Here is a 25,935-nt window from a genome sequence, read left to right on the forward strand (position 1 = left end):
TAAGTATTGATACATCAGAAAGCAGAACTGAATATTTGGTACAGAAACCTTAGTTTGCAATTACAGAGATCATACGTTTCCTGTAGTTCTTGACCAGGTTTGCACACACTGCAGCAGGGATTTTGGCCCACTCCTCCATACAGACCTTCTCCAGATCCTTCAGGTTTCGGGCTGTTGCTGGGCAATACGGACTTTCAGCTCCCTCCAAAGATTTTCTATTGGGTTCAGGTCTGGAGATCTTCCTCATGGCTACCCATGTATTTCCATGGAAATATAAAGTTTATTTGGAAAGTAATAAATATATATATTTTTTAAAGCATTCATGATTTGCGTAAATTTAATATACTAAATCTTACCGTTGTTAAAAATATGAAATGGTATTAAATTTGGTGAAGAGCACACTATGACTTATTTAGGACTCAAAACCCAAAGTTTAGGACTTGAGACTTGACTTGGGACTTGTCGGTCTTGACTTGAGACTTGACTCGGACTTGCCTGTCTTGACTTGGGACTTGACATGGGACTTGAGTGCTAAGACTTGAGACTTACTTGTGACTTGTAAAACAATGACTTGGTCCCACTTCTGGCCTATGCTTACCTGGGCTCCCGAGTGGCGCAGTGGTCTAACATGCTGACCGCGTGCACAAGCGTTGCAAAATAAATGTAAACATGCATGTTATTCAAATATTGCACCCAAACTGCTCGTGCGCGCCAACGAGCGTCTTCGTTGCCATGGGCTAAAATAGAAGTCAGTTCTATTTGTGAGACTGAAAGCGGTGCAAGTCCTGCCTCTCCCATCTCCTCATTGGTTTATAGAAGCAGATACCCACATGCCATCTCCTCATTGGTTAAAGATGAACTGAGTTTGGTCGGTCGTGGTAACTATGACAATCGCCATAAGTCCAAAGAAGAAAAAGCCTGGAAGGAGGAGAGATGACTAGAAACGATTTGGTTGATCGTTTTATGTGTGGATTAATTGTTGGAGTAGAGGACCTTGTGCATTTCAGGTAAAATAACAACTCAACATTTATATCCCAGGACAAATTAGCTAGCTAAATAGGACAAATTAGCTAGCAACTGCAAGCTAGCTAGCTAAATTGCCATACATGTTTAATGCTTTTCGACCTGTCCCCAAATTAATATAATTGGTTTAGAGTTTGTTTTGATATTTCAACCTGCGTGTCATGATCGCGTTTGGTGTGGGGGGATAATAATCAATTTGCACACGATGGCGCACGGCCTGTTTGGGTACGGTGTAAGGCACTGCATCTCAGTGCTAGCGGCGCACAATTGGCCCAGCGTTGTTCGGGTTAGGGGTTTGGCCGTCATTGTAAATAAGAATTTGTTCTTAACTGGCTTGCCTAGTTAAATAAAGGTAAAAAAAAAAAAAAAAAATACCTGGTAAAATGATATGATGATTATTTGCANTAGCTAGCTAAATAGGACAAATTAGCTAGCAACTGCAAGCTAGCTAGCTAAATTGCCATACATGTTTAATGCTTTTCGACCTGTCCCCAAATTAATATAATTGGTTTAGAGTTTGTTTTGATATTTCAACCTGCGTGTCATGATCGCGTTTGGTGTGGGGGGATAATAATCAATTTGCACACGATGGCGCACGGCCTGTTTGGGTACGGTGTAAGGCACTGCATCTCAGTGCTAGCGGCGCACAATTGGCCCAGCGTTGTTCGGGTTAGGGGTTTGGCCGTCATTGTAAATAAGAATTTGTTCTTAACTGGCTTGCCTAGTTAAATAAAGGTAAAAAAAAAAAAAAAAATACCTGGTAAAATGATATGATGATTATTTGCAGTAATCTACTGGGTATTTGTTCTGCAGACTCTACCATCACATGTGCCTACAAAAACATTGCTAAACAACAGCCTCTTGCTAGGTGCACACTGGAATTAAAGGGTAACTCTACCCAAAAATCTACATTTCTCAAATTTTTCCCAGACCTCAAAAGTGGTCTCCTGATGTGGTTAAAGTATTGTTGCGCACTTAGAAAATCCAATGTAGTTATTTCAAAAAAAAATTAAGTGCTTTTGAGAGCGGAAACCTGGAAAAACAAAATGGAGAAAACGAAATTTGAGAGAAATGGAATCAGGCAACAAAAAAACAAGTATACATTTTATAGGGCCCTAATTCACCCTTTTGCAGGTTTTACTAGATCATTTCTTCCCTCCTAGCCAAACTTCCTTAGCTGCTTGCATGCGCCTCCCCTATCAAGGAGTTTTGGTACTACCCTTATGCGTAACGCTTTTCCGCACGTTAACTATACTACAGGTCAATATAGTCTACCAGTCTATCCGGCACTCTATCTACCATTCATAGTGACAATAGTGGTAGGTGGATTGTTTGTCTGTAACGATGTACGCTGAGAGTCGGGAAGCGAGTTCAGGGAGTAAATACATTTAATAAATAAATGAACAAAACAAGAAACACCAACAGCGCACCGACATGAAACAGGAATAATGACGACTGGGGAAGAAACCAAAGGGAGTGACATATAAAGGGCAGGTAATCAAGGAGGTGATGGAGTCCAGGTGAGTGTCATTATGCGCCTAACGCTGGTGACAGGTATGCACCCTAAGGAGCAGCCTGGTGACCTAGAGGCCGGAGAGGGAGCACATGTGACATTGTCCAGATCTGCAATAGGCAAACTAGCAATCATACCACACATAAAATAATTAAAAGCTGCACCAATTTTCAATATAAATTCCCAAAAACAAAGAGGAATAGCTGATAGGCAGTGGAGAGGCTAGGTATATCATTGAGCATGAAAGAACAGTGAAGACATGAGACACGCAACTCAAAAAGCTCCCCTATTTAATTTGTTTAGGGACAATACAAATATCCTACATAGACTAGCCTATAACACCACTGTCACGCGTACTCCCGCTGCGGCTCTCGACGTCGCCGGTCTACTAACCACCGGTCCTGGCAATCATCATCACGCACACCTGTTCCCCATCGTTATGCTCACCTGGACCTCATTATCATCTTGAATACTCTCCCTTTATTTGGCCCTCAGTAGCCTTAGTCATCAGGCAGTATTAGGTTTGTTCACGTTCAGTAGGCTTTTCCTGTTTTGTTTGTATGCTTTTTCTGATCATTCAACTTACCTTCTGCACCTGCTTCCTGACTCCCAGCGTATATGTCACAACCACAATGCAATGAATCCTTTTATTATTGTTTTCAAGTGAGTACTCAATTCTAGTCTGTACACTGCAGTGAAAATGTCATTTGATTAACTATTCCATTTGGAATAGTTGTGGGTCTACTCGTGACAGTTTAGGTCTGGAAAGGCACAGTAGCAGACCAGTCTGGCTGTATTTTTACTTCTAATAGTGAGATGCGCTGTCTGTCGCTGATCATCATTCTCCCAAGTCGTCCTATAATAATGTGGCCACATATGCTCCCAGCAGGCCCAGTTATTCAGGAAAGCTTAACACACTGCCTCCTCTGCAATCCGAGCAGCTATTCCTCACCACCTAGAACCTAACACTTCAATATAGCCTAAATATTTGTCATTTAACTCTTAAAAAGTATTACCTTTACTGTGTGGCATAAACACAACCAGTCACATTTGAATCTTATTAGGCTACTTCAAATGTCTCCTGTAGGCTACCTGTGCACGTTCATCAAAAATATAATTCCAGCATCCAAACTGTGCAGCGGTCATTTGATGAATGGAAAGCGACATCTGTTACAAAACACCAAAAAGTTGAATTACATTTGGAGATTGTCAAGCCAATCATTCAATACTGGGTAGACCTACAAGGTGGGGGGGGGGGGTATGGTCTGTTTGTCAAGATTGACATAGTCTATTGGTGTTAAAAACACAAACCATGAGGTTGAAGCGCCCGAAGTCGGTATGCGTTGCTTATTGGTTGTGTGGTGCATTGGCACAGAAACCTGCTGGTTGAAAAATTCGTTGCATATATTTTATGTAATTATAAATATAGCATCAAAATGTTGTAAATCTGATTTTCCCCTAGCTGATCATTGTCTGCAGCCGGCTCTGATCATAGTGTAATGAAAAAAGCAGGGAGTCTGAGCTCGTACATGGTAGTCGGTGAACTCTTAACCTTCTGTAGGGATGCGGCACCATTCTTCCACCCAAAAAATTGATTTGATGTTTTGTTGATCAAATCAAGTTTATTTTATATAGCCCTTCGTACATCAGCTAATATCTCGAAGTGCTGTACAGAAACCCAGCCTAAAACCCCAAACAGCAAGCAATGCAGGTGTAGAAGCACGGTGGCTAGGAAAAACTCCCTAGAAAGGCCAAAACCTAGGAAGAAACCTAGAGAGGAACCAGGCTATGAGGGGTGGCCAGTCCTCTTCTGGCTGTGCCGGGTGGAGATTATAACAGAACATGGCCAAGATGTTCAAAATGTTCATAAGTGACAAGCATGGTAAAATAATAATCAGGAATAAATGTCAGTTGGCTTTTCATAGCCGATCATTAAGAGTTGAAAACAGCAGGTCTGGGACAGGTAGGGGTGGTGGTGGAAAACGCTTTTTCAGGCGCCCATCCAGAATCTACCATAAGTGTTCAATTGGGTTGAGATCTGGTGACTGAGATGGCCATGGCATATGGTTTACATTGTTTACATGCTCATCAAACCATCCGGTGACCACTCTGCCCTGTGGATGGGGGCACTGTCATCCTATGGGGCATAACCATGGTAGCCAAAATAATGGCCTGCCAGCATTTCTGTTCATGACCTAAGCATGATGGGATGTTAATTGCTTAATTAGCTCAGGAACCATGGATGCAGCTGCTTTCAATATACTTTGTATCCCTCACCCAGCTAGCACAGTGGATCTGGGCCAATTCCAGCTGAGAGTCAGACTCGGCCGAAGTCATGTGGCCAGAGTCTGGGCCGCTTTCAGCAGTATTACTTATGCCTAGGATGCGGGAATTGAGCTCGTGTCGATTCCGGTGTGAGTTATCTGGCCCAAATCTATTACTTGGAGATCGGGCCGATTCCGGTGAGAGTTATCTGGCACAAATGTATATATTACTTGGGACTCGGGCCTATTCCGGTGAGAGTTATCTGGCACAAATGTATTACTTGGGGTTCGGGCCGATTGGTGCTACTCTCTGGCAGATGATTACACAGGCTTCTTTATATAATTAACATTTTATTATTTATTTATTTTTCCATATTTTCCATATTCTGTGATCAAAAAATAGAATTAACATTTAAATGAAATTCTTTAAAAGTCCACTGTAGTATTTTTGTATTTTGATACTTTGTAAAAAGCAATTGATAAGCATTAAAAACTATATGGATGGAACTTCCCAGCGGTTTAAGACACTGCATGGCAGTGCAAACTGCGTTTCTACAGATGCTGGTTCGAGACCCGTGCCGACTGCGCATGGGAGATCCATGAGGCAAAGCACAATTGGCCCGGTGTAGTCCTAGTTAGGGGAGGGTTTTGCCAGCCGAGACGTCCTTGTCCCATCGCGCTGTAGCGACTCCTGTGGCAGACTAGGCACGTTGACACGCTAACACCAGGTGTATGGTGTTTCCTCTGAGACAAAATGTTTTTTTGTGGATGGGTATAATTTGTATGTATAAAATGTATAATAGTCATATTTAAAATTACTAAATCGGGTAATTTTGTATCCATTTATAAAAATGTGCATCCGGCCGCTTCTACAGAAACGGACCGATGTACTTGGATTCCAGCCGAGTCCAAAACCAGTTTCTGGGCCGATTCAATCAGTTCCGGCCTACCTGAAGAGGGCCGCTTCTGGGCCGATTCCTCATTGCCAGCTAGGCATTTACTTAATAAGTGTTTCCATTAGTTTGGCAGTTACATGTAGCTAGGTGAACATTGTGGTTGGTGGTCGTCCAACTTACTTGTCATGATAGAAAAAAGACATGACGTGAGAAATGCCAAGTGCGAGGGCAGATTCAATCAAAGTTAAAGAAGGTTATTAAGACAAATGCAAGTGGTTAGGATGACGCGCCAGTCCCAGACTTTCGCTTGCCAGGTGTGCTCAGGTGCATACTAGTAGTTGTTCTGTTTCAGCTATATATGGACATTTCACCATTCAATCTACATCCATAATTTGCGATAAGGATAAATGGAATGGAATATATATGGGTTGTGTCCAGGCGTCTCAGCAAACCATAGACCAGCCAACCCTGCCAACCCCCGGGGACGACTGCTAGCCCATTTGCGCACGCGGTCTTCTTGCTTCCGTCACTCTTATCGTAGTGTAGGCTATTTCAGTTTTTCTTCCTGACCGTATGATGTCAATAAATAAGTAACAGGACTCTATTCTAAAATCGTCATTGTCTTACTATCATTCATTCTGCGAGTCATGCAGAACCAACGTTAATGGAACGGAGTGCGCTCTCGCTACCTACAACAGTACAGAGGCAGCGGTATATAGGTTAATGTAGCCTACTGAAGGACGAAATAAGCGTACATTTTAACATACCTGTATACTGCAAGAGAAACATTGTTCCAGTCCAGATAGTGAACGCCCTCCGGCTGCTGTATCGCGTATGTTCAAAATATATTCCTTGGATTGAGCGAAGGATACGATTTCCACGTCCGATCTGCTCCGCATGCAGAATGGGCTGCAGTGGACAAAGAGAGTGGAGGGTGCTTTTAGCTCTGTAAAGTTTGCATACACGGTGAAATGTCCGGATACATAGACGTTCACAATAGTACACAAAATACTTCAAGTTAAAATGAGCAGGCGAGTATGAGATTACGCGCAACAGTGATTTGCTCGCGTACTGCCTGCTTCCTCCTGGTAGCCTACCGCCGCTGACAAGTTATTTGTCGGTCTCCACAAATGCGAACGGCCCATGGTTCATCATTGTCATCCTAATCATTATAGATGTTGATCGGAATAGATCTGTTGTCAAGCCTCTTTCACTGAATATTATAATATGCTACTTGAAAAAAGCACTGTAAACATAGCAAGTGTCAGTTTAATCTAGTGGGAGATCTTGATGACACTTCCTTAGTTAGTCTGCCCCTCCATTAGGCTGCCTGTCCATTAGGCTGCCTGTCCATATCTAAAGTATGTAATATATGTGTTATAGGCTATGGCATGTTGTGTAGGCTAATGTACATACTTGTGGCTGATTCCAACTGAATTGTGTGTGTGTGTGTGTGTGTGTGTGTGTGTGTGTGTGTGTGTGTGTGTGTGTGTGTGTGTGTGTGTGTGTGTGGTGTGTGTGTGTGTGTGTGTGTGTGTGTGTGTGTGTGTGTGTGTGTGTGTGTGTGTGTGTGTGTGTGTGTGTGTGTGTGTGTGTGTGTGTGTGGTGTGTGTGTGTGTGTGTGTGTGTGTGTGTGTGCGTGGCAAAAATATAACTATTGATTATGCAAAGAACATAATCTCCTGAAGTAGGCCTACAGTACAATGAAGCAAGTAATGATCAGTCTTCAGCCTTGGGAAGTGAGCCACAGTTCCTTGGAGTGCCAGCTGTGGGCACCACTGTTAGCATACAGAGTTAGGTTATGTGTCATTGAGGGTGATGTTCATATGGACTTCACACACCGGCACACTAACTGTGAGCTTCTCCCAGTGCAGAACTCAAGGCCTAATAAATAATGCACACTCTTACTGCATTAAGCAAGCAGAGACTGTGATCAGTCTGATGTGATGATTTAACTTCAGGCCTGACTATCTTTTTTCTCAGTAAAGAAAATGAAGTAGACTAAAGGAAATTAGTAAATTTGACCCTTTTCATGTCCTTTGCAATCTAGTTTACCATTTCAAGAAGAAGCCAGACCTCTTTAGTATGTCTGTGAATGCTATTCTCATCTGTACGTAGAGTGGAATCAACAACTCATGCTGTATTTAAACAAGTTTACCACGGTCTTAGTTTTGTCCTCACACAACTTTTTTAATTAACTTTTTCACCTCAGATGCTTTATCTGGACATAGATCTGCAAGACCTACTCCGCACTGAAAAAAAGAAAGCTAAGTAACATTATGCCCTCTCATTTCAGTCGCTGTACTCTTAATATACAGGAGAACTATCTCCTTATGGTGAGGATAGCCGAGTTGGAAGCTTGGCTTCAGACACAATCGTTAGGCAAGTGTAGGAAAGAATGATACAGCGTCTGTGCCACCAGTAAATACAGGTACTAGTCAAGGCTGCCAACTTTGAAGAAAGCTTTGAGTGAGATTAGCTATGTGAATTTTATTGCCCAATGGCACAATCCCTAGACTGTCCCTAGAATGTTTTAAGGCTAATTTCCTTCTTATGTATTTTGACATGGCTTAGGCCAATGACCAGGGCGGAAATTAGGTATAATCAGGATGATTTGAATATATCAAATGAACACTGAAAATTCTGCAACTTTTGGGGTGTGAAATGTAAAGTATGCAAAAAACAGTTTACATATTTTTTAGGTGGTTTGACACTTTATTCAGACAGTAATGACATGAGATAGGGAGACAGGCAAATGCTAGAAACAGTGGGAAGGTTAGAAGCAGGGATTGATCCCTGTTCTCAGGTGGAAAGTTGTATGAGACACGTGCTGGGGGGTGATACCACTACAAGGCTCTGCACAGGAAAAGTTCATATAAATGGTTGATGGCATTCTGCTTGTCCATAGACTGCTTTCAAGGTAAGGACACAATATTTAATATTTTGTCATTTGGATGAACTATCTCTTTAAAACAGGTATGGAAGAAAATTTTGCTTGCTCTCCAGGAGGGTTTGGCCACCCCATATCTATGTTTCCCAAGTGCTGGGTGTTTGAAAATATTATTGTTATAACAATTAATTTCTCAAGATAACCCAACCTTCAAGAAACATTTAATTAATATCTATATTCCGGTGGTTTATGCCTACTAGTTGAAGATTCTTGCCATCATTTTACTCTACATAGACAAAGTATGATGTGTTTATGAATAGTGAGGTACTGTAGAACAGTCTGCTGCCTTTTCTTTGTCACAGGCTAAATGCCAATCACCAAACGAGTGGACTAATGCAGGTGTGGATTAAATCGACTTTAGTACATGCTGTCAAAAGGCTGCCTTCTGCAATAATAGGGACGGGAGTAACAGCAACCTCATTTAGTTGACAACATTGTACATAAAACAGCGCTCTGTGCTGCTCTCTTTACAGTTTTATAAACTCAGTGGAGAATGTTCTCTCCATTCAGCCCCACTAATCTTGAGGGGCGTTTCTTTAAAACACCGCTTGATCTTTTATATAACTAGAACAATAGTTTAAATGTGCCGCGGTTTCACAGTGCTGTGGCAAGACAGGACAATGATAGAGGTTCAGCTCGGGATGTTAAATTGCAGGGGCAGATGCTCTGATTTCAAAAAGATTTAAAGGACAGTTGAAAAGTGAATGCGCTGACAGTACTTCAATGCGTGAGATATAAGAGGAGAGCCGCGAGAATAGGGTCAAATGCGTGTGTCTCAAAGCCAATGCATGAGAGTTAGCAGCTCTGACGATGTTAGGATGAAAAAGTCAGAGGTCACCAAGCCCAACATAACTTCAGCATGTAATGTAGCTACAAAGATGTGTTGGCATCGAGAAAATGTCTCTGGCCCCCTCCCAGTTAAGGGGAGTGATGAGCTCTAAAGCAGACTCGCACAACTCAGTCGCTGGTTGAAAACAGTTTTCTGCCCTTCCCAAAATATATAATTTGTAGATAACCAACCCTCTTTCTGGGACTCCCCCACAAACAGGACCAAGCCTGGCCTGCTGAGGAGAGACGGACTCCATTCAAGTTGAAGGGGTGCTCTCACGTTATCTACCAACATAGACAGGGCTCTAACTCCTCTAGCTCCACAATGAGATAGGGTGCAGGCTAGGGAGCAGGCTGTTATCCAGGCTGCCAGCTTAGTGGAGTCTGCCACTAGCACAATCAGTGTAGTCAGCTCAGCTTTCCCCATTGAGACCGCGTCTGTGCCTCCATCCAGGCCCGGGCAAAACTAAACATGGTGGCGTTCGCCTTAGCAATCTCACTGGAATAAAGACCTCCTCCATTCATGTTATTGTTGAAAAACTTTGTGATAATATCTCACATCTCAAAATAGGCCTACTTAATGTTAGATCCCTCACTTTCAAGGCAGTCATAGTCAATGAACTAATCACTGATCATAACCTTGATATGATTGGCCTGACTGAAACATGACTCAAGCCTGATGAATTTACTGTGTTAAATGCGGCCTCTCCTCCTGGTTACACGGGTGACCATAAACCCATGCATCCCACTAAGGCGGAGGTGTTGCTAACATGTACAACAGCAAATTTAAATTTACAACAAAAAAAAAATGACTGTGATTTCATGTTTTGAGCTTCTAGTCATGAAATCTATGCAGCCTACTCAATCACTTTTTATAGCTACTGTTTACATGCACATATACATAGTTCCTCACTGAATTCCCTGTATTCCCTATTGGACCTTGTAGTCATGGCATATAATATTCACATTTTTGGTGACTTCAATATTCACATGGATAAGTCCACAGACTCACTCCAAAAGGCTTTCGGAGCCATCAATCGACTCAGTGGGTTGTGTCCAACATATCTCCGGACCTATGCATATTGTGGATATAAATGTTTTTCCTCATAATCCTGAACTACCGTCTTATTACTTTTGAATTTGCAACAAATACTCTGATCAGACCCCAACCAAGGATTACCAAAAGCTGCGTTATAAATTCTCAGATAACCCAAAGCTTTCTAGATGCCCTTCCAGACTCCCTCCACCTACCTAAGGATGTCAGAGTACAAAAATCAGTTAACCACCTACAGTTGAAGTCAGAAGATTACATACACTTAGGTTGGAGTCATTAAAACACATTTTTCAACCACTCCCCAAATTTCTTGTTAACAAACTACTGTTTTGGCAAGTCGGTTGGGACATCTACTTTGTGCATGACACAAGTCGTTTTTCCAACAATTGTTTACAGACAGATTATTTCACTTATAATTCACTGTATCAAAATTCCAGTGGGTCAGAAGTTTACATACACTAAGTTGACTGTGCCTTTAAACAGCTTGGAAAATTCCAGAAAATTATGTCATGGCTTTAGAAGCTTCTGACAGGCTATTTGACATAATTTGAGTCAAATGGAGGTGTACCTGTGGATGTATTTCAAGGCCTACCTTCAAATCCAGTGCCTCTTTGCTTGATATCATGGGAAAATCTAAAGAAATCAGCCAAGACCTCAGAAAAACAATTGTAGACCTCCACAAGTCTAGTTCATCCTTGGGAGCAATTTCCAAATGCCTGAAGGTACCACGTTCATCTGTACACACAATAGTACGCAAGTATAAACACCATGGGACCACGCAGCCGTCATACCGCTCAGGAAGGTGACGTGTTCTGTCTCCTAGAGATGAACGTACTTTGGTGGGAAAAGTGCAAATCATTCCCAGAACAACATCAAATGACCTTGTGAAGATGCTGGAGGAAACAGGTACAAAAGTATATATATCCACAGTAAAACGAGTCCTATATCGACATAACCTGAAAGGCGCTCAGCAAGGAAGAAACCACTGCTCCAAAACCGCCATAAAAAAGCCAGACTACGGTTTGCAACCGCACATGGGGACAAAGAATTGTACTTTTTGGAGAAATGTCCTCTGGTTTGATAAAACAAAAATAGTACTGTTTGACCATAATGGCCATCGTTATGTTTGGAGGAAACTTGCAAGCCGAAGAACACCATCCCAACCGTGAAGCACGGGGGTGGCAGCATCATGTTGTTGGGGTGCTTTGCTGCAGGAGGGACTGGTGCACTTCACAAAATAGATGGCATCATGAGGTAGGACAATTATGTGGATATATTGAAGTAACATCTCAAGACATCAGTSAGGAAGTTATAGCTTGGTCGCAAATGGGTCTTCCAAATGGACAATGACCCCAACCATACTTCCAAAGCTGTGGCAAATTGGCTGAAAGACAACAAAGTCAAGGTATCGGAGTGGCCATAACAAAGCCCTGACCTCAATCCTATAGAAAATGTGTGGGCAGAACTGAAAAAGTGTGCGCGAACAAGGAGGCCTACAAACCTGACTCAGATACACCAGCTCTGTCAAGGGGAATGGGCCAAAATTCACCCAACTTATTGTGGGAAGCTTGTGGAAGACTTCCCAAAACGTTTGACCCAAGTTAAACAATTTAAAGGCAATGCTACCAAATACTAATTGAGTGTATGTAAACTTCTGACCCACTTGGAATGTGATGAAAGAAATAAAAGCTGAAATAAATAATTCTCTCTACTATTATGCTGGCATTTTACATTATTAAAATAAAGTGGTGATCCTATCTGACCTAAGACAGGAAATTGTTACTATGATTAAATGACAGGAATTGCGAAAAACTGAGTTTAAATGTATTTGGCTTAGGTTTATGTAAACTTCCGACTTCAACTGTAAATGGGGATCTAAATTTAACCTTACATAATACCTGAGATACAGTCGCACCTCTAAAAACAAAAAACATTTGTCAGAAGAAATTAGCTCCCTGGTATACTGAAAATACCTGAGCCCTGAAACAAGCTTCCAGAAATTTTGAACAGAAATGGTACTCCACCAAACTGGAAGTCTTCCGACTAGCTTGGAAAGACAGTACCGTGAAATATCGAAGAGTCTGCACAGAACTGCCAGGACCTAGGATCAATGCTGACACTCAAGTCTTTTAATCCTGTATCTCTCGATACGTTCACGAAAATAGTCATGACCTCTAAACCTTACAGCTGGCTACTGGACCCTATTCCAACTAAACTACTGAAAGAGCTACTTCGTGTGCTTAGCCCTCCTATGTTGAACATAATAAACGGCTTCCTATCCTCCGGATGTGTACCAAACTCACTAAAAGTGGCAGTAATAAAGCCTCTCCTGAAAAAGCGAAACCTTGACCCGGCCTATATACAATCTCCCATTCCTCTCTGTTGTGTGAGTTGCTGTTGTGCAGCAACTCACTGCCTTCCATCATAGTACTGAGACTGCACTCGTGAAGGTGGTAAAGTAACCTTTTAATGGCATCAGGCCAAGACTCTGCATCTGTCCTTGTGCTCCTAGACCTTAGTGCTGCTTTTAACACCATCGATCACCACATTCTTTTGGAGAGATTGGAAACCCTAATTGGTCTACATGGACAAGTTCTTGCCTGGTTTAGATCTTATCTGTTGGAAAGATATGGTCCGATTTGGTCCTGTTGTACATGTACGCTATGATCACAAGACACAGGCCTCCTTATTGTCCCTATAATTTGTAAGCAAACAGCTGGAAGCAGGGCTTTTTCTTATAAAGCTCAATTTTTATGGATTGGTCTGCCTATCCATGTGAGAGACACAGACTCTGTCTCGACCTTTAAGTATTTACTGAAGTCTCATCTCTTCAGTAGGACCTATGATAGAGTGTAGTCTGGCCCAGGGATGCGAAGGTGAAAGGCAAGGCACTGGAGTGACGAAACTGCCCTTGCTGTCTTTGCCTGGCCGGCTCCCCTCTCTCCACTGGGATTCTCTGCCTCTGACCCTACTACGGGGGCTGTCACTGGCTTACTAGTGCTCTTCCATGCCATCCTTCAGAGGGGCGTGTCACGTCATTCCAGGCTTTTTTTGCTATACTCGACTTGAGTGGGTTGAGTCACTGACGTGATCTTCTTTTCCGGTTTTGCTCGTCGGTGGAGGAGATCTTTCGTGGGCTATACTCAGCCTTGTCTCAGGGTATTAAGTTGGTGGTCTGTTGATATCCCTCTAGTGGTGTGGGGGCTGTGCTTTGGCAAAGTGGGTATCCTGCCTGGTTGGCCCTCCCGGGGGTGTGATCAGACAGGGCCACAGTGTCCCCCGACCCTCCCGTCTCAGCCTCCAGTATCTATACTGCAATAGTCTATGTGCCGGGTGGCTAGAGTCGGTCTATCCTATCTGGTGAAATTCTCCTGTCTTATCTGGTGTCCTGTGTGAACTTAAGTATGCTTCCTCTAATTCTCCCAACAACTCTCTCTCCCCTCCCGGAGGACCTAAACCATAGGACCATGCCTCAAGACAACCTGGCCTGATGACTCCTGGCTTGCCCTGTCCCCAGTCCACCTGGTCGTGCTGCTGATCCAGTTTCTGTTTTTTTGCGTGTGGCTATGGAACCCTGACCTGTTCACCAGACATGCTACCTTGTCGTGCTGCTGCTCCAGATTCAACTGTTCTACATGCGGCTATGGAACCCTGACATGTTTACTGGACTTACTATCTTATCCCAGGCCTGTTGTATTTGACCCTCCCTCACCCTTTCCCTCTCTCTCTCTCCCTCCTTCCCTCCCTCTCTTTCTCCTTCTCTACCACACCTGCTGTCTCTCCCTCCTTCCCTCCCTCTCTTTCTCCTTCTCTACCACACCTGCTGTCTCTCCCTCCTTCCCTCCCTCTCTTTCTCCTTCTCTACCACACCTGCTGTCTCTCCCTCCTTCCCTCCCTCTCTTTCTCCTTCTCTACCACACCTGCTGTCTCGACCTCTGAATGCTCCTCTATGAAAAGCCAACTGACATTTACTGCTGAGGTGCTGACCTGTTGCACCCTCTACAACCACTGTGATTATTATGTGACCCTGCTGGTCATCTATGAACGTTTGAACATCTTGAAGAACGATCTGGCCTTAATGGTCATGTACTCTTATAATCTACACCCGGAACAGCTAGAAGAGGACTGGCCACCCCTCAGAGCCTGGTTCCTCTCTAGGTTTCTTCCTAGGTTTCTGCCTTTCTAGGGAGTTTTTCCTAGCCACCGTGCTACTACATCTGCAATGCTTGCTGTTTGGGGTTTTAGGCTGGGTTTCTGTATAAGCACTTCGTGACATCTGCTGATGTAAAAAGGGCTTTAGGAATATATTTTACTTTGATTTGATTTGAGTGCTTAGTCCAGCTAATTTGACTTCTGAAAGTGAAACTAGTCAAACTGGCTCCCTAATCCGTTGTTTTCTGAATGTAGCAAACATCACAACCCCTCAAAATTGTTGAATGTAGACTAAATAGTCTAGAAGCTTTGGAGTCTGACAAAAGTGTCTGAGAAAAATACTTAATGGGACAAACAATATTGTATCTTTTGTCCTGTCTGTAGTTTTAAAAAGAAAGTGCATTTACTATCAATTTATCTTTGTAAATGGTTCAGATTTGCCTTCAGGGCATCCAGTAACTCCAAAGAGTTTGGAGACAAACTACAGAATTTACATCCCACTGGGCACAGACGTCAATTCAACGTCTTTTCCACATTGGTTCAGTGTAATTTTATTAAAATGACATGGAAAAAAAAAAAATACATTGATTCAACCAGTGTGTGCCCAGTGGGATAAGATCTGTCAGACTGATTCCGAAGTGGAAACGAATGAGGCAAAGACTGTCTACATAAACATTAAAACATTCCTAGGATAGATTTTTAAACGACCTTAAAGGGATACTTCTGGATGTTGGCGATGAGACCCTTTACCTACTGTGCACTTCTGTAAATATGGGGAGAGTGAACATTTTTGTTTTGTTTTGGTTCTGTACTCCGGCCCTTTGGATTTGAAATGAGGTTGAGGTTACTGCAATTGAGGTTACTGCAGACTGTCAGCTTTAATTTGAGGGTATTTTCATCCATATAGGGTGAACCGTTTAAATACCCTCAAATTTAAATATAGGGTGAAAATACCCTCAAATAAAGCTGACAGTCTGCACTTTATCCTCATAGTCATGGTATCATTTCAAATCCAAAGTGCTGGAGTGCATAGCCAAAGCAACAAAAAATGTGTCACTGTCCCAATAATTTCTTAGGGCACTGTACATCCCCGGAGTCAGATGAACTCATGGATACCATTTTTATGTCTCTGTGTCCAATATGAAGTTAGAGGTAGTTTCGCGAGCCAGTACCTACTGGCAGATACCCATAGACTTCCAGTCCTTGCGCTAACGCTAATTAGCAATTGCGCTGGCACTAGTTAGCAACTTTTTTTCAAACTGCATGCAGAGACATACAAATGGTATCCACGAGTTCATCTGCCTCTGGGGAAGAAGATAAAAGGCCTCATTGCTAAAACCCAGAAGTATCCCTTTAACGCAATCAGAGAAATATATTAGGTGTCTGTTGTTGGCGGAGCAGTAGTGTTGAGTGCTCAATCTGCAGTCATTTCCTGGATATTATGGAAATTGCATGTTTACAGTCAGTAGCTCTTGCAGAATGAGTGTCATAGCAACACTGACTGAAAAATACATCAGAGCAAAGACTCAAGGCAAATATATTAAAAAACGAAACATGTTGTTAAAGGCCCAGGGCAATTAAAAACGTGATATTCCTGTGTTTCATATATATTTCCACACTATGAGTTTGGAATAATACTGTGAAATTACGAAAATTATGATAACGCCCTTTTAGTGTAAGAGCTGTTTGAAAAACCGCCTGAAATGTCAGCCTGTCGTGGTGGGATGGAGTTTTGGCCTGCCTGGTGACATCACCAGACGGTTAATTAGTTAATAGACCAATAAGAAGAACTCCAAACCTCTCTACCAATAACAGCTACTTTTCAGTTTTCCCCTCCCCACTCAGACCACTCCCAAACAGTCCTAACCAAATTCTTGCTTGAGAAATGGTTCTTTGCTAAGAAGCTATTTTTGTCCCTTTTTGACCCTTTTTAATTTAAAATAATCACAGTAAGGTACTTCATTGTTAGCCAGAAAAGATGGTTGGCAAGTGACTCATATTAGAAGATGTAAATACACACCACCCTAAACATACTATATGTCTTTGTGTACATGAACATGCTCTCAGAATTGTAAGGAGAATGTCCTGGAAGGAACACAAAGGAAGATGTGCGGTTTCGAGTTCAGTTGACAGTTTTAAAGGACAGCCATATCTGTTGAGCCTCTTGACCTAAAGCTATTTTAAAATCTGACATTAACTAGCTTTGTCTGATGGTCCAGGATCATGGATCCTCAAATAGAAGCCCACTACATGGACTCAATCAGCAGGAGTGTTACTGAAACTGTTTTATGACAGCTCACAGTATGGTAAGATCTAAAAAGGCTTCCAAGTAGCTACATTGGATGGAGCTGCTCAAACACTCATTCAGACAGCCCCTTTTTCTTTGTCCTCGTTTTTCGCCACAACAGACTGGTCATAAATAATCTAAATGCTCCCCAGACTGAATTAAATTACTTCTGTCACCAAATAGAAAATGAATAAAAGTGAGTCTGTGTCTCCCTAGGCCTAGGGAATGATGTTTGCATTTTTTTTTCAAACAATTATGTTCTTTCATTTGCTTTCTTGGTTCAAGAGTGCATTTAAATCAAATACTAATTTTCCTTTTTGCTACAACAAATGAAAGAAACCTTCATTGGTTTTTATGGTTAGCATTGTACATTAGCTATCCTCTTCAGCCAAATGAACTGTGTGGCTTGAATGAAGGGTATGATAAATCAAAGTCATTTTGCTGGCACGTTTCCACTTCCTTTAAAAAATACAAGAAGAAACTTTGCCATTGGAGAAGCGTCTTAAGGAGCCAACTCTTTAATCAGGGTTATAAATCTAATTGCAGAGTACAACTGGATTTCAACCCATCCATTCCCATACTAACTACATATTTGAGCTGGAATACTGCAGGGTTGGCATTTATTGTAATGAATCTTGTCTGAAGGCAGCTCTGCAGAGTAGTCACTAGCTGGCACAGCCACAAAGTCATAACATTTGACTTTAATCTTAACCCTAACCTTAACCACATTGCTAACCTTAATGCCTAACCATAAATTAGGGCCAAAAAGCACATTTTAGTATTCCAGAATTTTAAAGATATAATCAATTTTGACATTGCAGCTAGCCCATCTTGTGGAAATCGCTCAGCTCTGCCTCCAGAGCAAGATTCATGACAATAAACATCAACCTGTTGAAATATCAGGCAAAGTTGATCACCTCTGATCTAAGGTAATCATACTAAACAATAACTAACTTGATTGACGTCTATAATGGCTGTGATTCATTGTGTGTTGTGAGCAAGTATTCTTCTGCTCAAACATCTTCACTGCTATTCTGAAAAGCTCACACAGAAAAACAAGGTTCCTGGGGTATGGATTCAAAGATGTCTCCAAAAGATACTGTGCAGCTCTAATGTGGTCCCTCTGTAAATGTTGAACCATCACACAGAGAGAAGCTGTACATCACAGATGTCTCTGTCTCTCCACCGGCCTTTATATGCACACTCAGTGGAGTGTACGTCTGATGCCTTGTGTACTATTGTCTGTGCTGCATTTATCAATTCTAGAATTGATGATGCCCCTTGCACACATTATGATCAGAAGAGTAGATAGTGTAGAATGCTATACTAATATGCCCTTTCCAATCAAACAGAGGTGTCAGATCACTGCTCTGCAAAGCTTTCAGAGTGGATGATATTTGAAGGTTCTGCTCACCAGAAAGCCTGCCAGAGTTTAAAGGACTGCGCTGGTATTTGGTGTCATCCATTTTGAGATCAATGAAACYTACRATTATAGCTCAGACCGGGAGGGGAAAATGTCAGATCTAACGATTCATAGTGTTTCATTAGCTCCACTGCCCTTTGTGGATGGAGAGACTGCCCATCGATCTGAACCAGAGCTAAGGATGGAGCCCTCCKTTCTTTCACCACTTCCTCTGTCCGTCTATTTCTTTCTCACTACCCATCCTTCCTTTGGACCCTGTATCACACTCTCCCTCTTCCTTCTCTCTTTTCCTCCTCTCTGTTTCCCACCCTCACCCTCTCGTTGAGTGCTGATTAGTAGATTATCARCTCATTAAGTCAGCGTCTCCACTGGCCAGATTGTGTTATTCCTGGTGGAATACTTGGTATATGAGCTCTGGGAGGAGAGAGGGACCATGGAAAAGACATTGGGGCTGTGGAGTTTTGTGTTCCAGAACCTTCTGCTGAAATCAAATTTTTCTTGGGTGAGAAGGGGGGGAAGTGGAAGCCTTGGCAACATTCTGTAAATTGGATTAYGTGAAAGATACAGAGGCAAGCTGATCTCCAGGAAGTCCCCACCAGCATGAATATTGATGGTAGCAGATTTCATACAGAATGCAGAATACCTCTTTACCTCAGTCTATAGCTAAACCCCAGTCAACAGCAGGGGCTCCCCACCATCAGTCCACACTGGTCATGGTGCTCAAAATCACAAACCAAAAAAGAGAAAGGTTAAGGAATGGGAACGGAAATGTCTGTGTTTGCTCAACGCAGCAAATGCAGACTGGAGTGCCACAAGTCCTCTAGACCAGGGTTCCCCGAATTTGGCCCTTGGGGGATTTTATTTGGCCCCCCATGATTTCTGAGCATTTATTTTTGCTCAGAAATCTTCTATCTATATATATATATGGTCTTAATCATCACAAGTGATTTTAATTTTGAGAATCTGTTCTAAAGTACCATGCATAATAGAGAGATATGTGATCACATACAAATTTAAGGAAGGTTTGAAATGATGACGTTTTAGTCAAAAATTGTATCTCTTTGGGCTTCTTGCAGACATTATGCAGTCTACAAATTATTTGTAATTATGCCTCAGCCCCCCGAACATCCACTCAAGAAAAAAATCATCCCGCAGCTGAATCTAGTTGATAAACCCTGGCCTAGGCTATTACACAATCACAAGTGGTACATCAGTACAAGTGGGTATTCTAATGCGTTTTGGCAGCAGAGAAGTGCAGCTAACTGTGATCCAGGCACCAAATGTGCCATCTGCGAGCATCAGAAAATTCCGGACCCTATTCGACATTAACAGCGGTCTGACAAGCTTGGTGAATCAGACTCAAGGTCAAGTGTTGAAAACTCTAAGCACAACTGACAGAAGCTGTAGCAGAAACACCCTCAGAGGCCCTCAGGTTACAGGTCCTGAGGCATTAACGAGATGGAACCAACACAACCATTCTAATTAGAGTCATTGAAACCCACAGAACCTTCTCTGCCTGCAGCTGAGACTGACAATTTAACAGCCATTATGCATCATACTCTCTAGATTCATTATCATCATTTTTCTTATCTCAGAGCATTCCAATTTCAGTCACAACTTAAGAGGAAACTATTAAGTCAATGCATGTCCCGCACACCACCTTCTGCCTTGCCCCTTACACTCACCAATTAAAAGGGTGTGGTAGCCCTGAACTTTGTGGCTATACCATCAAAGGCCACTGAGAGGACAAGGTTCTCAAGCTCCAGTTAGTAAGCACAGAGACGTGACGTTGTTGGATGCCAGAAAAACAGACAAACAGAGGCCAGTTAGAGATGAAGTGTATATCAGAGAGTAGCAGTGCTGAGGGAAGATATACTACCACAGACAGAGGAGGCTGAATGCTTCATGCTGCTAGACTACAAGAATGCTCTCTTGAGAGAGAGAGCACAGATAGAGGATGGGAGTGGGAGAGAGATCAGACACCAGACTGCAAGGCCAAAGATACAGAGAATGGTTATACCTAGTCAGTTGCACAACTGAATGCATTCACCTGAAATATGTCTTACGCATTTATAACAACCCCTCTGAATCAGAGAGGTGAGGGGGGCTGGTTTAATCGACATCATCGGCGCCCAGAAGCAGTTATTATTGGGGGTTAACTGCCTTGCTCAAGGGCAGAATGGCAGATTTTTTCCACCTTAGTGGCCTGTGGACTCAAACCAGCAACCTTGAAATGACTGGCCCAGCGCTCTTATCTGCTAGGCTACCTGCCTTTAGAGGCCAGAGATACAATGCCTTTAGAGGTCAGAGAGAGAGATAGAGAGGATGGGGAGGCCAGAGAGAGAGATAGAGAGGATGGGGAGGCCAGAGAGAGAAAGAGGCCAGACACCAGACTGTACATTCATWATCACCTGACCAACCTGTGCACCACACTGTGTGAACGTAATAGGAGTTGACACACTCATCTACCAAAGCCCGGCAAGAGAAGAGACGCTTTCATTCCCTCTCCCCATGCTCTCTCTGTATCTCTCACACCACTCCATTTTCCATCCTGGTTTTAATCCCTCCCGTTCTCTCTCTCTCCTGTGCCCACCCCTCTGAGAGTCTCTGAAATAAAAGCCTGTGATTATTCTGATAGCGTTGAGTCAACTCCCTCAGCTGTAGTGAAATGTTGGAACACTTGAATGTAAGCTCAGATGTCAAAAACCTTGCAATATTACATTGTCAGTCACCTTTGCAAACCTGTAGGTGAAATAARAATATATATTTGTACATATTTCACATCCCACGTTTTGTACTTTACATTTTTTCTCTTGATTGCTTGCCCTAAAACAATAGAGCAATATTTGACATCTTTGCATATCTGCTATTCCATAGGAAAGGAGTTTAGTTTCCAGCGGGGTTTGTGTCATAGTGGAGAGGTGTCTGCGTATCTCTGCTATCCATGTCTAAGTGCTGTCAAGTCACCTCTCCCTGTAAGCTTGGATGAGCTGTACGCTACTCCAATCAGAAACCTTGACAGCCAAAACAAATAAAGAGAGCACTGCAGGTTCCATTGTCTCTGTACACAATCAAACAAAATGAAACATGGAAAACACACAAATGATGAATGAGATGATGGAAGCCCCTGAGATAATGTTGTGCCAGTGTAATAGTGGGGGTAGCTCCAGGGGGGTTGGGGAGAGCCAGTGTAATAGTGGGGGTAGCTCCGAACCGGGGGTTTGGGGAGAGCCAGTGTAATAGTGGGGAGTTTCAGGGGGGTTGGGGAGAGCCAGTTTAATAGTATGGGTATCTCCAGGGGGGTTGGAGAGAACCAGTGTAATAGTGGGGGTATCTCCAGGGGGTGGGGGAGAGCCAGTGTAAAGTGGGGTAGCCCAAGGGGGGTTGGGGAGAGCCAGTTGTAATAGTGGGGGTAGCTCCAGGGGGGTTGGGGAGAGCCAGTGTAATAGTGGGGTAGCTCCAGGGGGTTGGGGAGAGCCAGTGTAATAGTGGGGTAGCTCCAGGGGGGTTGGGGAGAGCCAGTGTAATAGTGGGGGTAGTTTCAGGGGTTGGGGAAGCCAGTGTAAATAAGGGTATCTCCAGGGGGGTTGGAGAGAACCAGTGTAATAGTGGGGTATCTCCAGGGGGTTGGGGAGAGCCAGTGTAATAGTGGGGTAGCTCCAGGGGGTTGGGAGAGAGCCAGTGTAATAGTGGGGTAGCTCCAGGGGGGTTGGGGAGAGCCAGTGTAATAGTAGGGTATCTCCAGGGGGTTGGGGAGAGCCAGTGTAATAGTGGGGGTAGCTCCAGGGGGGTTGGGAGAGCCAGTGTAATAGGGGGGGTAGCTCCAGGGGGTTGGGGAGAGCCAGTGAATAGTGGGGGTAGTTTCAGGGAGGTTGGGGAGAGCCAGTGTAATAGTATGGGTACTCCAGGGGGGGTTGGAGAGAACGTGAATAGTGGGGTATCTCCAGGGGGGTTGGGGAGAGCCAGTGTAATAGTGGGGGTAGCTCCAGGGGGGTTGGGAAGCCAGTGTAATAGTGGGGGTAGCTCCAGGGGGGTTGGGGAGAGCCAGTGTAATAGTGGGGGTGCTCCAGGGGGGTTGGGGAGAGCCAGTGTAATAGTGGGGTAGCTCCAGGGGGTTGGGGAGAGCCAGTGTAATAGTGGGGGTAGTTCAGGGGGGTTGGGGAGAGCCAGTGTAATAGTAGGGGTATCTCCAGGGGGGTTGGAGAGAACCAGTGTAATAGTGGGGGTATCTCCAGGGGGTTGGGGAGAGCCAGTGTAATAGTGGGGGTAGCTCCAGGGGTTGGGGAAGAGCCAGTGTAAATAGTGGGGGTAGTTTCAGGGGGGTTGGGAGAGCCAGTGTAATAGTAGGGGTATCTCCAGGGGTTGGAGAGACCAGTGTAATAGTGGGGGTATCTCCAGGGGGTTGGGGAGAGCCAGTGTAATAGTGGGGGTAGCTCCAGGGGGTGGGGAGAGCCAGTGTAATAGTGGGGGTAGCTCCAGGGGGTTGGAGAGCCAGTGTAATGTAGGGGTATCTCCAGGGGGGTTGGGGAGAGCCAGTGTAAATAGTGGGGTACTCCAGGGGGGTTGGGGAGAGCCAGTGTAATAGTGGGGGTAGCTCCAGGGGGTGGGGAGACCCGTGTAATAGTGGGGTAGCTCCAGGGGGTTGGGAGAGAACCAGTGTAAATAGGGGGGTAGCTCCAGGGGGGTTGGAGAGAGCCAGTTGTAATAGTGGGGGTAGCTCCAGGGGGTTGGAGAGAACCAGTGTAATAGTGGGGGTAGCTCCAGGGGGTTGGGGAGAGCCCGTGTATTATCGGGGGTAGCTCCAGGGGGTCGGGAGAGCCAGTTGTATAGTAGGGGTAGCTCCAGGGGGTTGGGAGAGCCAGTGTAATAGTGGGGGTAGCTCCAGGGGGTTGGGGAGAGCCGTGTAATAGTGGGGTAGCTCCAGGGGGGTTGGGAGAGCCAGTGTAAAGTGGGGGTAGCTCCAGGGGGTTGGGAGAGCCAGTGTAATAGTAGGGTAGTTTCAGGGGGTTGGGGAGACCAGTGTAATAGTGGGGGTAGCTCCAGGGGGTTGGGGAGAGCCAGTGTAATAGTGGGGGTAGCTCCAGGGGGTTGGGGAGAGCCAGTGTAATAGTGGGGGTAGCTCAGGGTTGGGGAGAGCCAGTGTAATAGTGGGGGTAGCTCAGGGGGGTTGGGAAAGCCAGTGTAATAGTGGGGGTAGCTCCAGGGGGTTGGGGAGAGCCAGTGTAATAGTGGGGGTAGCTCCAGGGGGTTGGGGAGAGCCAGTGTAATAAGTGGGGGTAGCTCCAGGGGGTTGGGAGAGCCAGTGTAATAGTGGGGGTAGCTCCAGGGGGGTTGGAGAGCCAGTGTAATAGGGGGGTAGCTCCACGGGGTTGGCAAAGCCTGTAATAGTAGGGGTAGCTCCAGGGGTTGGGGAGAGCCAGTGTAATAGTGGGGGTAGCTCCACGGGGTTGGGCAGAGCCAGTGTAATAGTGGGGGTAGCTCCAGGGGGGTGGGGAGAGCCAGTGTAATAGTGGGGGTACTCCAGGGGGTTGGGGAGAGCCAGTGTAATACTGGGGGTAGCTCCACGGGGGTTGGGCAAGAGCCAGTGTAATAGTGGGGTAGCTCCAGGGGGGTTGGGGCAGCAGAGAGGAGGCTCTACTGGATAGAAGGAAACCACTATGGGACAAATACAGTCTTATCAGGTGTGCAGCAGGAATTTTGGCAGTAAATCCCCTTAAGAGCCATGAAATCTGGACACTGCACCTGAGAACGCCTCCAGGGCTGTGGTGTGTATGCACCCCTCCAGACTCTCTTTCCACATGCAAACTCGAACACAGACACACAAACACACACAAACACTCACACAAACACACACACTGAGCTCTTACCTGCTGCTCATCCTGATCTGTAGTCCATGTACATTATGGAGTTGTGGTGTGGTGATGCTTCCTCTGATCTCAGCCCCTCTGGTCTCTCAGTGATGCTCCTGTGAAGAAACAGCATCAACAACAATGGCCCATGATTCTCTGTTCATTCTCTTTAGATCCATGCTGTTCAAGAGAGCACCAATATGCCATACCAGGATCTCAGCTCATCATTTCTGTGGCTGGTTCAAGGACACCAAGAGGACTGGGTAATAAGACACCAAGAGGACTGGGAAATAAGGGCCACAATAAAGGTGCTTTGTCTTGAGTAGAGAAAGATGATAACTAAAGGAGGATGTCACTGTGCTTCTCTGATAGGCATGGCCCTTCTGCTTTGTAGAGGAGACACTCATCTGAACCAGAAAGAGCTGTGGATCTGGAGGGTCCCAGTGACTGTAGAATTTACACTCAGCCTTGGGGGACACCATGGAGGAAAATACAAAACACAAAGCTGCCAGAGACCGACGCACAGAGAATACTCACTGTGATGTATTATAATAGACTGAAAGAGGCCCTAAGGGTATCGTGATGACCAGAGTAATTGGCTTTCTCCTGCTATGACAATCTGCATCAGTCATGCCATGATGGCAACACACACTCAAGCCACTGTAAAGGTCACAGAGATCCCCAAAGCTTCCTCTACTACTCATGAGCGCTCCTCCCTAACCCACCAAAACAACGGCTTTATTCTGCATTAGGGCAATATCTGTATATGTCTGACTTTTTATTGAAAATGCTTGTGCATGCCGAATCAAACTTGGAACTTAAATATATCTCTTGGTTCCTATTGGCTCCTCTTACCTGCTTCATCCACCCCTCTTCCCAACCCATCCCACCATTCCTTTCATCATCCATCCCTATCCCCCTCTTCCCAGTCCATCCCTCCACATAGCTTCAGAGATCTGTTCATCCACTACCCTTGACCACAGAAGACCAGAGTGAGAGCTGGTGATGTGGGATCTGTAACCAGCCTCTCTTTGTCTTTAGACAGCAGAGTTCCAGGTCAGGCTTCAACACTGGTCCAGATCTGTTCATTACCAGTACACCTCAAGTGTCATGGTGAATAATAGCACAACAGGCAGAGTAAACTACTGGCTCTGTTGTTTGAGTCTATCGTTCTCTTTTATCTATTCTTCCTCTGTGTGAATGTGATTAACCCAGACTAAACAAAGACAGGGGAAATAGCACAATGGTCTGCTCCAACATATCACCTTCATGGTTGTTATTCACAGTAATGCGTTGTTTTAGGAGACCAGTAATGGTTGTTTTAGGAGACCAGTAATGGTTGTTTTAGGAAACCAGTAATGGTTGTTAGGAGACCCGTAACGGTTGTTTTAGGAGACCAGTAATGGTTGTTTAGGAGACCAGTAATGGTTGTTTTAGGAGACCAGTAATGGTTGTTTTAGGAGACCAGTAATGGTTGTTTTAGGAGACCCGTAATGGTTGTTTTAGGAGACCCGTAATGGTTGTTTTAGGAAACCAGTAATGGTTTTAGGAGACCCGTAACTGGTTGTTTTAGGAGACCAGTAATGGTGTTTTAGGAGACCAGTAATGGTTGTTTTAGGAGACCAGTAATTGTTTTAGGAGACCAGTATGTGTTTTAGGAGACCAGTAATGTTGTTTTAGAGACCCGTAATGGTTG

The 25,935-nt window shown here is 44.3% G+C and overlaps 1 long non-coding RNA gene across 1 annotated transcript in view; it reads right to left on the minus strand.

The window, feature by feature from the left end:
- The window catches only part of LOC112080868 (uncharacterized), a 38,394-nt gene extending 31,420 nt beyond the window's left edge, over positions 1-6,974 (minus strand). Inside the window, exon 1 of the long non-coding RNA XR_002896251.2 lies at positions 6,464-6,974. This is a non-coding gene — a long non-coding RNA (uncharacterized lncRNA). The remainder of the gene's footprint in view (positions 1-6,463) is intronic.
- Between the last annotated feature and the right edge of the window lie 18,961 nt (positions 6,975-25,935).

The sequence above is a fragment of the Salvelinus sp. IW2-2015 genome, unplaced genomic scaffold (assembly GCF_002910315.2).
Source record: "Salvelinus sp. IW2-2015 unplaced genomic scaffold, ASM291031v2 Un_scaffold16544, whole genome shotgun sequence".
Lineage (NCBI taxonomy): Eukaryota > Metazoa > Chordata > Actinopteri > Salmoniformes > Salmonidae > Salvelinus > Salvelinus sp. IW2-2015.